The following is a 14,249-nucleotide window of genomic DNA, read 5'->3' as shown; positions in this document are numbered from 1 at the left end:
ATAAGCCTTTGAGGAGGGAACCCTCACAATGTATAATGTCATATCAGGGATATGCAGAAGGGTATCTGGGCTCCCTTAAGTAGTGTGATCACAGCCAGGGACCCGGGGGAAGGCAGTGGCGTGGGAGTAGAGGGGAAGGGAAAGGAGAGTGGGAAACATAAAGCTGTTATTGCGGGGGCTCAAAACCCCTAGTGTAAACAAAGGCAAGCCCCAAGCACAGCCAAAGCCATGAAATTTCAGCTGCCTGGAAATGATGTACACAGAATGCATGAAGCAGGGAAAATGCAGACAAGCTTCTCCCCCACCCCCTCCAAAAAAGCCAAACACTTTTTTTCTTTCCTTCCTTCCTTGATGCAAGAGGGATAAATAATTCAAACCACGTGTAACCACTTCTGCTCTAAAAATTGTTCCTGACTCTTGGTGCATGGACAAGGCTGTTGAGGTGAACCAGTCTGGCTTGAGCACAGTGGGTGGGGGTGGGGAGCAGGCAGTGTGTCAAATACCAGCCTCCAGTCTCTCACCCAACAATGCCAGAACTCCTAATCTGAAGCACATCACCCATCTACCCCCCACCAAAGAGTGGTGCACAGTTTACACCTTCGTACTTTACTACCTCTCCTTGGGGGCTATGAACACTGCCCCTTTGTAAGAAAACACACACACCTTGCAGACAAAGTGACACTTGCCTGTTAAACCACAACAAATGTATTTCTGGGCTCTGGGCAAGCTCCTGGTTCTGACTGCAAAACACAGCCTGGAGCACCTTTCTCTCCAGCTACAGCTTCAACCCTTCTCCCACTGTGCTGAGACAGGAGCCTGGCAGGGGTGTCCTCAGGCAGCACAGAGGAAATAATTTCATACAGTAGATAAAACACATGGGCACTCTGCTATTTTTTTTTTAATTTTAATTTTGAGCAGAAAGGAAACACTAAAAAAACAGAGAAAAGGATCCTTGGTTAATGAAAACTAAAGATCCCCTCTTGCCCCTTTTATTTTGGGGAGAGGCTGCTCATTAAAGATATCACTGAAGCTTTTGCTGCAAAAGCTGAACCAATTTCTAGCACAGAGACACAAAGGGCACAAATAAAATGAAGGAAGATAAATGAAGGAGGAGTGAACCCTTGAGGAACAAGGCTTACGTCTGTGGAGAAATCTGAGCTGATTTGGGTCTGTGGAATTACCAGGCCAGCTGGATTAAAGGATCAGAGATAGTGTCACAGAGAAACACTTAAATATTCAATAATCCAAAAAGTAAAGCCAAGACCGAGAAGGGAAGGGGGAGAAGAGCTACACCAATGGAAAAGACAGAGAAAAACCCTCAATTCCCCACAGCTCATCGTCTGAGGCCACCAAACTCATGTCACTTATGATTGTCACGTGATAGCCTTCAGCTGCTGCCTCAGCTTTGCCTCAGCCAGCAATGAAGCAGAAGGCAGAGGTTTTTACAGTCTGTTGATTTGTTTCTCAGTCTTGTAATCCAATGAGAAATAATTTCCTGATGCTGTTCCCCCAGATGCCTGCTAGGAGGCACATCTGGCTCTCCACAGGCTGGGACCCACAGACCTCTGATATTCCTCAGCATCAGTCCCTGCCTTGTTCCTCCATTTCCAGAGGTGACTCCATGCAGAGACACAGCCAATTCCCCACACCATCTCTGTCCCTTTACCTTCATCTCTACCGTTCCTTCATTTTGCCTGATTTTTTCCACTGAACAAAGCAGTGGCAGATACTATCATGCTTTTTGCACTTTGGTGCCCAAAGTATGTCCACCCCAGGCAGAGGCCAGGGGCACCCCCTAAGCAGGGAGTGGAAAGATTTAGAGATTACAGATTTTAGCCACCATCCTTCTCTGAGAATTATGTTCTGGCCTGCCTGTCTCACCTCACCAATTACTCTGCACAATATCCAGCTCCATACAGGAACATCCCAGCCCACTTGCTTTGACCCCTTCTGCTAGGGCAGATGTGTGCTGAAGTCACCATTGCCTGCTGTAGCTTGTTCATGGTGCACATGCACAGAGAGAAGCTCATGGCCAGGACCACATTCCTCTGCAGCAAACCCAGCAATCCCTGAGAGCCACCCCATCCCACCCAAGGAGCTGCACTCAGGCAGGACAGAGGGTTTGGAAGGGCAGATGTCCTAGTAGCCTGGAAAGGAAAGAGATGGGTTAGGGATAGATAGGAAAAAAGGTGGTGTTTATCGTTGCTGTTTGCCAAAACCAAGGGGACCATGCAGAAATTCCTGCTTCCTGCCTACCTCCCACCTGGGCTGTGTAGCCTTGCCTCAGCCACAGGCCACAGGAAGGATCAAGCCACTCCTCAAGCCAAACTCATTGGTCCCCTTGGGTCCCCAAGGTAACCGTGTGTACGAGAAATACACAGACCATGACATTCTTCTCCCAATGGTTCCTGTCACCCCACCATCACGCTGGTTTTGAGGGCACTGAATCCAGCCCAATCCATGGCCTACTGCACCCCTGCCCATGGCCCAGCACCCCATTTCAGCTCAGCCCAACACCATCAAACCCTGCTACAGCATTGCTGTAGGAGTGCTGGTCTCCAACTCTACCACAGCCATGTCCTGCCCTCTAGGGAGCAGCTGCTCCCTGACCCAGGCAATCCATAGTCAAAGGGAGACCAGGAATGAGGGGCAGCACTAGTGCACTCCTCTAACTGTCCACAGCCAAAAGAACATAAATCACACAGCACTGGAGTCCAGCAGCACAAGGAAGCAACACTCTGTCCTTTTTGCTGGCCTAAAAGGTGCTGACAATGGAGTTGGCTGTTTCCCTCTCTTGCTTCTCAGGCAACAGAGCAAGAAGGCACAGGACAGGGAAAGCAAGAATGAACAAATCCTGCACAGCAGAGAGCCAAGGAAGGGGGATGCAAGAGTTGTGGAGAACTTATGGGCAAGAGAAAGAGTTAGAACATGGGATATGTTTTATAAGGAAGGTACAAGATAACCACCTCCATGTGCTGGGCTTATTTAGTTGTAAGGTTCCAACACTCTTCAGTGTCACCCAAGATTTACAGCAAGCCCTTGGCTCCTGGCCATCTTCGTGTACATGTGAACATGAAGGAACAGGAGTGACATGGCACCCATGAAAGCTGTGCTGTCCTTGGCTGGCGCAAAGCCAGCCTATCAGCTCCCAAGTGATTTCCCTCTGCTTTACTCTCTATTAATGGATGTCCCAATGTTATTGGTGTTTATCTGTAGCATGTTGAAGAAGAGCAGAAGGCCACAGGGACGGTTCCATTGTTCAAAGGAAAGAAAAGAGAAGGGAAAGTGAAACAGAGGGCGGAGAGTCCCAAATCCGAGTCAGGAGGTAGGTGCCAATGGCCACAAACATCCCTTTGACTTGGAGCTCAAGGTAGCACAGGGGAAGACACAGGATTGAAGTCACTAGTGAGATGGCAGCATAAAATACAGCCAGTGAAAGTATGGACAGGCAGGATAGGAGGCAGAGAGGCAAACTGGAGCCTGAGGGAGTGGAAGGACCAAAACTGAGAGAGAATACAAGGCAACCAGAAAAGTCACATACAGCTGCAATTTGGGCCTAAAATTCTGACCTTGTCAACCTTGTCCTCTTGGGGCCCCATGCACTGGAAAAACCAGCACTTAATTCTACCATTGCTTAAACGGTGCTAAGAGCCTCCCATTTGAAATGCATGCATTAAAAACCTGCCAAACACTCTTGACTCCTCTTGGGACACCCCGAAACCAGGCCAAAGCTCCTGCTGCTTTCTTAAGCTTCATGCTGCAGCTGAGCATCATCCCTCTTCCCAGCTCAGTGTGCTGCCTGCTCCTGGCAAGCCTCAGGGCACAAACACCATCTCCAAGGGACTCTGCCTCCTCTTCTTGGCTTTAAGATCCTTCCAGGATTTCTCTAACTACTTTCTTAAAGAGGAGCCTTTCCCAGGGGTGCTTGGCACTCAAAATTCATGCCTTACTTGAAGGGACTCTCCCTGTCTGCTGGGTAGTTTCTGTAATTCACAGTGTTCTAAGCATCACTGCAGCCACCCTAAATCACCACCCAGAGATTGTCCTTGCTTTTGCATCTGGCCCTAGTGGAAGCACAGTGCCATGGGAGAAGCTTGAAGCACAGCTGTGGCACTCACAGGATAGCAGTCCCTTCCCTCTCAGCCCTGCTTCTAGGGAATTATTGCAGGAGTTACCTTCAAGTCTTCCAGCAAAGAACCTGTGACTGTGCCCATAGGTGCTCCAAAAGCTCTGACAAGTCTGGGACCAAGAGAAGAGGGAGCAGGAAGCCTGATGACCGGTGGTTTTGTGGCATGGAAGACATTTGAGCATGCGAGAGAGAGAGAGAGAGAGAGAATGCCTTCTACTCTTCTACTGTAGATTCTCTGATGTTCACCAAGGGTTGAGCTCCACAAGACTCTTTCCTTTAATGGGTCTCAATGAAGGTTTCTTTCTCACATTCTCTCTTCTCTAATTTATCCCCTATCTTCATAGAACACCTTGCAGGAATTTTTTAAATTAGAACACTTTAAGGAAGTTATAAAAACTGAGTTATCTCTCAGTTCCATTCCAATGTACCATTTGTTTAAAATCAGTCCTATAGCTTCAAAACTCCAGAGGTCAAAGGAGCTGTACAGACACTCTAGAAAGTCATGCGACAAAATGTGTTCCCATGTCACTAACCAGACAAAGCCTTCATCCCTTACAGGAGTTGAACTGAATTCAATGAGTCCTGCTGAAGGATGTCCACTCAACCTTAGAGGCTCTGTGAATTTGGCAGAGTGTTGTTGCAAGAGAAATCTCATGCTTCAACTCTGGGCAGGTTCATTTCACTCTAAACAAATCCACAGTGCCTGCGAGTAGAAACTCATTCCTCTGAAAGCTGGGCTGGCCCCATTGTAAGTGGGGAGGAAGACTGCAGCTCCCAAACTCCAGCTGTCCCTGACATCTGGAAGCCCAAACCACTGGGATCCCAGCAGGACACTGGGAACCTAACAAGATCACAGCTGCTTCTCACAGGACACCACTGCAAGGATACTCACAAAGCTCAAATTCCAGCCAGCAAGGATGGGACCCTGCAGAGAGGAAGGGAAAAGGGATGAAATATGGGCTGCAGAACTGCCCCAAGGACATGCTGCTCTGCACTCCTGCCCTTTGGCCAGTTTGGGGCATGGGAAGGAAGAATTCAGAAGGAAAAATTCAGAAGGAAGAATTCACACACCCAGGCTCAAACAAACACACTGCCATTGACTCCAAATCTTTGCTGGGACAAACAGCTTAAAGACTAACCATGAAAAAAACCCAACACGTCGCTGTATATAAAACCCCTGCTCTCCCATCGTGCCTTCCCAACAGCGATTAGATGCCTAATTTGTTAGGCAGCAAGAGAGAGAGAATGGGAAGGCTCAAGGGAGAAAAATGAAGCAGCTCAGAAGCATGAAAGAGAGAGCTTTAGAAGCATAAATCTTATTTTAGAGTGATAAATACTGGCAGAAAGGTCTTTCATATGCCTGTGGTTCCCTGGCAGGCCAGAAAGCCACTTTTGTTTTCCAAAGTGAAATGGTTACCTTTTATATTAATATGATTATTGAAGATTAAGGCGGATTTGCATCAAGCCAGCTCCACCCAGACAGCCTGCAGCAGCAATCCACAGAAGCATGTACATGGGGGTAGGCTTGGGAAACAGTCCGCTCCAGGTAGAAGAGCATGTCAAGAGATTAAAGGTGCCACAAAAATACTATCACCGATAAGGCTGCCTTCAATTCTCTCCCTCCAGAGCCAGGAGGGAGACCTGGGAAACATACTTCCCTTTTCATGCCATGAACCCAGACATGGGGCAGTAGAAAGGCTTAGAAATAATTCCTGCTGGCCATGGGGAGGGAGCATGGGGTCTGTGTGAAGCTCTGTAGGGACCTGCCATAGGGAGTGTGCCAGCCAGAGTGGCTCTGCCTGGTGCACCGGTGTGGGTGTGAGTCACTGCAGAGAAAGACGCGGCCCTGTCGGCTCCAGGAGCGCGGGGTGGAGGGGGTGTGTGTGCGGAGGAGTCGCTGTAGGTGATGGGGTGGATGTGTGGGCTGGGGCTGGATGTGGTTTAGTCACTCTGTGAAGCAGAGAACCGGTGCTGGCTCCTGGGGAGGGAGGAATTGCCATGGAGAACCAGGAAAGGCTGTTTGTGAGTTTATGTGTGCGTGCATGTGTGCTTGCATGAAGCAGGCACCTCGGAGAAAGGGGTGGGAGTGTTTGGCTGTGTGAGAGGCGCTGCAGGGGACGGGGTGGGAGTGCAGGCTGCTTGTGGGCGTGCAGGGATCATGGGAGACAACCCGAGTGTGTTTGGGAGAAGGCTCCAGGGAAAGGGGTGGGAACACTCCTGCTGTGTGTGTCCCTGACGTGATCGCTGTAGGGAGCGGGGTGTGAGGGCAGGCTCTGTGCATGTGCACGTGCACGTGTGAAGGAGCTGCTCTAGGGGACAGGGAATGACCTCTGCTGTCTGTGAGCTGTTGAGGGGTAAAAGGACAGGAATGGGAGTTCTGTATGAGCGTGTGTGCGGGCTGCTGCAGGTAACAGGCCAGGAGTGGGGGCTCTGGGAGCATGCAACAAGCAGGGTGGGAGCACTGGTGCTGTTGTGTGCTCCTATGCAGCATGTCCAGCCATGAGACCAGGAGAAATCCTTGGGCTGTATGTGATATCACTGCGAAGATTCCCCCACCTCCTCAGGGTCATCGCGACGCCTCTGCTGTCCTGTGCTGGCCTTGGTGCCCTATTTCCTTCAACAAGTCCTGGCTCTCAGCAGTCTGACTATGAACAGCAGGAAGCTATTTGAGGGATGCCCTCACTCAAACCAAGCATACCTCCAGTATTTCTGGATGCTAATAACATCCCCAGCAATCCAGCAGTGCCAGTTTAGAGGGCCCCCAAACATGCCACACTGCAGGCAGGGTAGGAAAAGGGCATGGTCCTTGAATTACAGCTCACTACAGTTGCTTACAGGGAGGCATTGGAGCCTAAGGAATCATATATGTCCTGGAGCAGCAATCACTTCCTGCCATTTGCCCTGTGTAGGAAACCTCCAGGCCTGCAAACTCCTGCAGGGCACAGGCATTGGCATTCAAGCATCCTTCAGCGTTCTCTCACCCTCCAGCTAACCTTGTCCCGGGTGGCCACCTGAGAGAGATTCCCTCACTGGCAATGAGTCTCTCAGCCCCTCCAAGCTCTTCCTCTGGTAAATGCATGCCTAGATTCAGCAAGAAGAGTAGCCTCACACTGGACAGGGCATTCTGTTTCCACACAGATGCTTCCACCTTCCTTCCATCCTCCACCCGCAGGCAGTGGCACAGCTCAGCCTGCAGGGGAGGGACCCTCCTCCCGGCCGGCTCGCCCACCTAGATTTCAAGCTAGCATCTGACATGCATTTTGACACAACCGTGCCTCCCCTCTCTTTTCCCCACTACCTTGCCTTGTTTAGAGCCTGGTTTTTTCTTCCATTGCCAAAACACAATGACTGTTATAATTAACAGATTATCTCAGTGCGACAGCTGCAGTCCTTTGAAAATTAGGTTGAATAACAGGATCCTGCCGTATGGTAATTTCTTTTCATCTCTCAAATATTTTCTCTCTCTCACTCTCGTTTCTACCTCATTTCTATTTTTCTTTCTTTCTTTCTTTTCTCTCTTCCCCCCTCCTACATTCCACCAGCTCCCTGACTGCATGAGCAGTATCTTTGGGGTGACACAGGCTGAAGGGCTCTCTCTGCCTTCATCAGCTGTTTTCATTCCCCTTCTTTTACTACCACACCTCACAGAGAAGCAGTGCTTTCAAGTACGTTCATAAACACGTCAGGAAAATACCTGCCCACCAGAGGCAGTGGTCAGGGACCCTCTCTGAAGCCCCACTGGTTCAGAAAAGCACCCCAGGGAACTTCATGGGGAGGGGAGAGACTGGGATGCGGTAGCCTGAACCACTGCCTGCAACTTTGCCACAGGGAGCTGAGAGCAATGTTGCAGCTGAGTGGTTTGCACAGAGTTAGCCAGGGTGCTCTACCCACCCACTACCCCTCCGCGTTCTTGCTGACTCAGTATCTGCCCCTGACTCACCACTTGCTCACTGAATGGGGACTGGCAGTACTTACACGGCATCCTTCTCTCTGCTCAGGCAATAGCTCTGCCACTTACCACCCCCTTTCCCATTATCCACCTACATCTGTCTCTCTACCGACTCAATCAACCCAAGACAGCCAGAAAAGCAGCTTGCTGGGGATTCGGGGTTTCAAAACCAAAATAAGAACTGCTCCCAGCTGGACCCAAATAAGAGGCTCTGGAAATCTCCTCCTCCAGGACTAGAGATCCCCTGGCCCTAGCTATAAATGGGACCGATCCATCCACAGAAGTGGCTGGACTCCTTGGTCTCTGCTTGGGCAGAGGCACTAGCACACAGCGTTTCAGGCTATGAGGATGACCAGCCAGACATGTGGGATGGGTCTGTTGGAATGGTGTCCGGCATTTGGCAACTGAATGGTTTCAAGTTCATTATGTTCTGGACTCAAGAAGTCTGCAATTTTGTTGTTGACTGCACTGGGAGCATTAGTTAATTATTGTCAATGCCTGGCTTGGACTCGTGCAAGATGACTTGGTCTTGCACTGCTTCTTTCAGCCATGTCTATAATCTATACAATATCATCCACTACACTTAAACACTGCTTTTTCCTTCTGAAAAACAGGGAGGGATTTCTCCACACAACATGTCCATCACAGCCTAACACACCTCTGCAGAAACCAGTTCCAGCTGGGTCCTGGACCCCCTCCTGCCTCCTCAGCACAGCCATTTCCTCTCCTCCCATGGAGTTCCACCTCATTTATTTCTTTAATCCCAACTCAGTAGAACAGAAACTCTTTGTCACCATTATTCTGCCAAAAGCCAAGTAGTTTTATAACAAACACTCATCCATTCCATTGTATTTCAGCAGTCTCCAGCAATGCTTCTCCTCATCGTCCATGATCTCTTTTCATCCTTTGCCATCCTCAACCCCGCATTTTCTCTCTGCTTTCACTCCAGGCCCTGTGATAGCTCATGGCATTTATAGCACATCTCCTCATTCATTCACTGTCACTTACCCAAATGTTACCTTCATTTATTAATTCTTCTTTTTTCTAGTAGCATCCCTCTTCTGAGTGCTTTGTACAGTCCTACTTTCATATCCAATAATAGTATTTTCCCAATGAGTGAGTCATATACCCCTTTGCTGACATTTAGAATTCTCCTTGTTCTTTGAAACACGTTTATTCATTCCCCATCTCTACAATTATATATGTCTACTCATGGCGTTGCATTTCCTACAGCAGCTGTGCAGCGAACAGATCATTCGTGCCAATAGCCCAGCAAAATTCTTTTTCCTCCTGATACCTTGACATCCTCCATTTTAATTATGTAGGCCAAAGCTAATTCAGGCTATGATGCAATCAAAAATGGGGGACAGCTCAATTTAAAAACACCCCACCCTTTCCTTTGTTCTTGCTCAGTCCAGTTTTCCATCTTATTTCCCCACCTATTCTCTGCTCTGCCTCTTTCGATGCTGTCAGTAGCAGAGTAGATGGAGGCTACAATTGTTATTGGTCCTCTGATTTCATAGGTACTGAAAATATTTTCAGTGAGAAACAAACTTTGCTTCAGACTGTTTCTGGGCTGAAAGGACGAAAAAAACAAGGAACATTACTCAGCTAATGCAGACACATAAATGTCTTACCCACTAACCCACCTAATAGGTACTTCATGGCCAGGGAATGATGCTTATTTCCCTAAATCTCTCTCCAGGTAGCCCTAGAAAGCAATTAATCTGGCAGCCCCTCCTTGTTCCTCACTGTGGCCCTATTCCTTCCCCCACAGTTCTTTGTTTCTCTTTGAGTCCTTAGTCACCCTTGCATATTCCATATTTTATTTATTCCTTGCTACTCCTCTTAATCTGCATAGGCCAAACCCTAAGCTACGGAGTCACCCTGACTCATTTCCTCCCCAGGAAAAGCAACATTTTATATCAGTGGGAAAGCCTGTGATGTCAATCTGGACAGAGACTGATTCTGCACAGGGACTCCCGCATGATTATTTCTCATTCTCACTCATTCAGGTCTCCATTTAGCAACACGCTTAAGCATGCACCCAACTGTAAACCCATGCAAGTCCCATTCAGCTTCTCAATTGCTTTCTTCTGCAACATCTGTGTTGATGGTTCCCACATCTTCCAAACACAACAGATTCTCCCTCTGTCCTTCCTCTTCCTAACATCTCTGTTACCCACTCACCAACATCCTTCCTCTTGCTTTGAGAAATTCTGGTTTTGCCTGTTTGTTTTTTTTCCTTTGTTTGTTTGGATTTTCTTATTTTCATTGCTGCCAGGGGAGTCCAGCTTGTAATTTCACCTCACTGTTCCTGAGATTGCTATGTTGAATAAAACACTGACTTCCTCCTCTTCTCTCCAGCATTCTGAAATACTGAATTGGGCCACTAAGGAGAAAAGCTATTAGCCAGGACTGCTGTCTCTGATACTGAAACAGAGCTGGCAGCAATATTTACAGGCGACTTTGAAAGCTCCAAGGATGGCTTGTGGCCAAAGCTGATGATATCCACCCCCTCTCTTTTTTTAATGATGTCTTCCTATGACTCAGTCTGGTCCATAAGTCAAAATAAGATTTTTTTTTTACCCATCTTCCCTTTAAGCAGTGAGAACAAGAGCCTAAGAACAGAACGCTGTAGCATCATGGACAGGACACGTTACGTCACAAGTAATGCAACTTGGGGTGTCCTTGGTAGCTTAAAAAGAAGCAGAACAAAAGGCGTGTGTCCTCTTTCCGGAGAAATGAGTTTTGGCAGAGCTAAACTGGCAATTGCCTGAGTTTTCTAAACTTAGTTTTATCTGTAAGCAAAGCAAGAAACACGCGGGAAGCAGAGACACGGTGACCTCAGGGGCTCATGACTTGCCAGGCTCAGCAAGGAGCTGCTGTGCCCTTTATTATCCCGCATTGTGCGGAGGCAGAGCCTGGAATAAAGGGACGGTGTCGAGGGAGCTGTGGCAGCTGTTTCAGAGGGGGCTGTGCTGTACCAAGCCAGCCTGCCCACACAGGCGTACCTGTGCCTCCAGCCACGCAGTCTGCAGTGACAAACAGCCACTCAAACGCCTGAGGAGTGAGCAGTTCAGCGCGAGACCGCTTCATTTGCTCCTTGCCTTCCTCTTGTCTGCCAGTGGCAGGGAAAAATGCAAGTTTGGAAATTGGCAGTGTTGTGTACAGCATTACCAGGCTGGAGTTATACTGACTACTAGACTGCTACAGGAAAAAACAAAAAAACAAAGAACACCAAACAAACAAACAACAACAAAAAAAACCCTACAAAACCCAAAAAACCCCAAAAAAACCACTACCACCACCCCAAAAAACAACCCCCCCAAAACAAACCCAAACCAAACAAATTAAAAAAACCCAACAAACAAAAAACCCAACAAACCCAACAAAAAAACGGGAAAAAATGGAAAAAAAAAAATCCAGAAGAGGGTAGCAGGCTGAGAGCTGCGAAGAAGGGTGGGGTGTGAGCGGGGGAGAGCCAGGCAAGGAAATAGGGAGAGAAATGAGACAGTACTGTATCCAAGAGTAGATACTATGATGATAGGGACATTAGGAATATGATAGATAGGCAGGGAAGGAAGGCAAGCAGACAGAGGAAGGTACAGAGAAAGAGACAGAGACGAGGGAGGGAGAAGGAAGAGAGAGAGGCAGAATTAATTTAGGAGGAATATACTGAAAACATAATCTTCTCAACAGAGTTAAAAAAGAGAGCGAGAGAATTAAACAAACAGCGACAGGAAACTGAGAAAGAATAACTTTTTTTTTATGAGCTTGTTAACATTTGTGAAGTTAAGTAACCCTAAATTTATGCCATTAATTTGCATGTATTACATTTTTTTTTTCTGTGCTGCCAGTTTATAGTCTCTGTGAAACCTTTAAAAAGTGGATTTTTTTCTCCTTTTCCCTTTGCCTGTGTTAATTAAGGCTTGTGATATATGTATATTTTTACACTGCTGCTGTGCTCTAGCATTTAATCATTAAATGGCCCTTTTTGCCTTTTATTTGGGCTGCTCCTGCCTCATCCTTTCACCTGCACAGAAACCTGAGGAGGCCTGCAATGGTCCACCCACCTGCACCAATCTGCAAGCATGCCTAGAGCCAGAGTGAGATCCCATGATCCCAGTCTGGGATTCTCCCTGTCAAGCAAGGCAGCTTTCACAACAGGGAGAGGATCTTCAGCTGCTGAAGGGTTAACAGTTCCAATGCACTAGGGCATTCACATTGCCATACTGAAGCACACAGTATTTACACATCAGCAATCACTGGGGAGCCATAAATCGGATTCTCAGGGGAAATCCAGCCAAAGAACAGAGTGAGATTCCTAATGAAGGAAGTCACAGCCAAAGGTGGGGGAGGCACGAGTGACAGATACCCTCTAATCGGCTGCTGGAATAAAAGGGGATGCAGGTCATCCTCCAGGGCTAGAATTATCCAACCTAGGATGCGCATAGAAAGAGCTGCTGTAGAAAATGCGAGTCCAGTTTCTCCCCTGCTTCCAGGGGACTGCACCACGCCGATTCTCAGGGGCAGTGTCCCTCCTCTCCTCCCAAGGACTCTTCTTTCTGGGCAGACAGATCTCTCTCCTAAGCACATTGCTGACTTTGGAAGTGCCCAAGGCCGACACAAAGTGTAGCTGGTGGAGCCCTTTTGGCAGCTGTCCCAGCGAGCATATTTCTGAGCTCAGCTGGACAGGAGTCCTGGTCCTAAATGTGCTTTGATTGCTCTGCTCCTCTCCAAAGGCTCTGTTTCTCCCAGCTGTAAGCAGAGTTTGCTGAAGCAAGAAGCAGGTTGCTAAGCCTGGTTTGGATGCTATTTGGTCCTTAGTGGAGCTGATGGGACTCATCTTGTTAAAAGCCAGCTGAGCTGAACCCATGAACATTGAACATTGATTCCAACCTAATCACCCTCCACGGGAGACACAGCAGCTGGAGGAGTGAATAAGGGGGATTGCTGGTCACAGCAGAGGTGGTGTTCCCTCATCCCCTGCAGAGGAAGCTTGTGATCTCCTTGGGGTCTGACTGGCATATGAGAGGTCTCTGGAGGGTCTCTGCTGAACTGGAGTTGGGAAGCAGAGGTAGGGGAGACAGACCAGGCTTTCCACACTGTCATTTATTTTGCCATATGGGGGTGATGAGCACCAGAGAGGATATTCTGATTTACTCCCTGGCTTACCGTTGCTGTGGCAACGGGAGAAATACAGGCCAAACCAGGCTGCATCTGCAATGTGGTGGTAATAGGGAGTTTGGATTCCCGTGTGTGTGTGTGTTTGTTTGTTTGTTTGTTTGGCTGTTACAGGAGCCACATGGTAAAAAAACACCGTTGCAATGAAAAGGGAATGAGGTCTGAATTGTACCCAGACAAATACACCCTCTTGTCATGCCAGAGCCAAACAGTCATGCATGCAGTTCTACTGACAGCACACAGCCCAAGGAGCACCAGCACACACATGTGGCCTCTCTTCCCATCACAAGTACACCCCTGGAGCTGGGGATCCTCAGCTGCTCTCCCACCCTTAAAAGAAGCTGGACTTCTTATTTCATAGGTACAAAGCCCCAGTGCGCCAGACACTTTGTAGTTGGGCTCTGAAATGCAGCTAAGAGTCTAGGGCCCCCCTAGTGTCAGCAAGAGAATCTCCTCTGCTGTCAGACCCACACATCCCAGTCAGCTGTGATTCTAAGGGATCACAATCCCCCCACTGGTTACTGAGCAAATACTCCTCCCTGCAGATACTCCTCCAGCACATCGTAGTGACAAGTTCTTACCTCCCCCCACACACACTCCCCAAGCTGATCAACAAAACAAACTCAGCCCTTTCTCAACACTCATATCCCCAGTTGGGAGAGATGGCCTTCCTTGCCAACATCAGAGTGAGCCCTCAGGTCACCGAAGTGGCCTGCTGCAGATACCAGCCTCCAACTGTGCGAACTCCTGAGTCTGCCAGCCCAATTCCCACCCCAGAAAGCAAGCTGTAGAGCACAGTTAAGCACAGCCTCTTTCCTTCCCTCTCCTCCAGCCTGCTGGAACCTGAGTATCTTCAACCTAAACATTGGCCGCTGGAGAAAGGCTCTATGTCCACTGCATCCAAAATATTGGCCCCAGAGACCAACTTTAGGTAAAGTGGAAGGAAGGCAGTTTTTTAACTGCCCCTCATGGCCCCAGAGCTTC

The 14,249-nt window shown here is 48.4% G+C and overlaps 1 long non-coding RNA gene across 1 annotated transcript in view; it reads right to left on the bottom strand.

Moving 5' to 3' along the window:
- The window catches only part of LOC128935262 (uncharacterized), a 49,651-nt gene that overhangs the window by 381 nt on the left and 35,021 nt on the right, over positions 1-14,249 (bottom strand). The gene's annotated exons all lie outside the window — the stretch shown is intronic.

This window comes from Melozone crissalis, unplaced genomic scaffold (assembly GCF_028551555.1).
Source record: "Melozone crissalis strain CALT ecotype California unplaced genomic scaffold, PUWL_Pcris_2 ptg000004l_1, whole genome shotgun sequence".
Taxonomy (NCBI): Eukaryota; Metazoa; Chordata; class Aves; order Passeriformes; family Passerellidae; genus Melozone; species Melozone crissalis.
The sequence above is the reverse complement of the archived record's forward strand: the minus strand, read 5'-3'. Positions and strand labels throughout refer to the sequence as shown.